We start from the raw sequence: 1968 nt of genomic DNA on the forward strand, positions 1-1968 counted from the left end.
ATATAATTAAGTTTGACTACCAACTTAAAAACATCAAAATATACCTTAGATGTAGATTGTTTTTCAGATTCCTTTTTCACTGGCAGTTGAGTGGGTTCCAATAAATTCTTAATAGAAGAAAATGTCCATCTTTCTCCTAAAGATCCATTCACAGATTTGAACAGTAAGAGACACGCAGCTTTGAGTTAGAATTTTACCAATAACTCTCCTTCAGGTGATCTATAATGCAATGTTTAAAAAAGGAGCTTAATGTAAAAGGTTCTCACATTTAACAATGGGTATAAAGTCATTAATATGTGCTGTATCGTCTACAATTTGCACACCAATACCATCAGAGACCTCTAGGGTGCTGCCAAGAGCTGCCAATTCCTCAGTCTGCATTAGCTCCTACTGGCTTCTCCATCTTTTCTTTGTGTTTAACATATTTTAAGTTATTATTTTTAAATGTTCCCTTAGCTACCAAACTAATGTGCTTATGTCTATAAAGGGTCTTTAGTGAACCTATAAACAATTAAAGACATGTTAGTTCCCTGGGGAGTCTTCATGACTCCCTGAGCAAGTCAAGATGTCTAATCATACAATTTCCCTAAGAAATAGACTTGCTTTGAAGACTTCACATAATTCAGCAATGAGTATTATAGTTATTCACAGCAGTTTGCCTTTAAAGATAACCAATTTATAGACTTAAAGGTAATGTAATTCAAAAGAAAAGTTGTTGGTTTAAAAGAATAAGAGGATACATAAACTTTGGGAACTATCTTCAGTGTAGAGCCGCTGTATTAGTGTTTAAAGCTTGTCTTTTTCACTAATGTTCTATTCAGCTTCCTATAATTCTCATTGAGTTTTTCCAGCACAAAATGAATCAAACTGACAAAGAACTGAGACAAGTTTTGAAGAAAGACCATTGGAACTAACAACTCTAAAAGGATAAAGCATAATCAGACCAAAACCAAAACAAAATAAAAACAAACATGACAAATTATAGTGAACTCTGGAGTCCAGTGGTAAGTAGCTGAACTGCAATCCTGAAGGCATGTATTTCAAATCTTCCAGCTTCTCTATGAAAGAAGGATGAGCAAATTCCTCCCATGTGATTGCTGTCGAGTTGAGCACAATTCATAGTGACCCTATGAACAAAAGACCTGAAGCCTTTCTATAACTATCATCATTTATCAAAGTTCATAGAGTTTCCTGAGGCATGTTGTTCAGGAAGTGGGTGCCACCTCTGCTTCATTGCCTTTAAAAACCCTCTGGAGGGGCAGCTATGGGTCAGTTATAACTTTATGGTACACAATAATGACACAGCACGAAACTCTACGACATGCATCAAGAAAAAGAATTCAATGTTTCATTGCTGTTTCTTAAAAGAAAAAGGATTTAGCCTGCTAGAGAGAAGTATTGTTGTTATTAGGTGTCATCAATTCAATCATGACTCATAGTGTTCCTATGTACAGCAGACCTAAACTCTGCCCTATATTGTGCAATTCTCACCATCCCTGCTACACTTGAGCCTTTTGCTCCAGTGACAGTGTCTCATCTTGTTGAGGATCTTCCTCTCTTCTACTGACCTTCCACCTTTCCAAGCATGGTATCTTTTTCCAAGTACTGGCATCTTCTGTTCACATCTCTGAAGTATCATCATCATTCTTTTCAAGCACCAATCTGGCTGCACCTTCTTTGGAAATCCATGGAATATTCAGCTTTCTCCTCCAGCACAACAACACAAAGACACTGATCCTTCTACTGCCATACTAGAATACTATCCATACACATACAAAAAGAATCTGTTAATACAGCTAATATATGTCAGCTTCAGTATGGACTGAGGCTCAATGTCAAGAAGACAAAGATTCTCACCACTGGACCAATTGGTAGCATCAGAATGGATGGCGGAGAGATTGAGATTGTTCACAGCTTCAGTTTGTTCAACTCCATGGTCAACACTCTTGGCACCAGCAGCCAGGAAAT

This window comes from Elephantulus edwardii, unplaced genomic scaffold (assembly GCF_000299155.1).
Source record: "Elephantulus edwardii isolate Elephantulus edwardi_28Jun2011 unplaced genomic scaffold, EleEdw1.0 scaffold00373, whole genome shotgun sequence".
NCBI classification, from domain to species: Eukaryota; Metazoa; Chordata; class Mammalia; order Macroscelidea; family Macroscelididae; genus Elephantulus; species Elephantulus edwardii.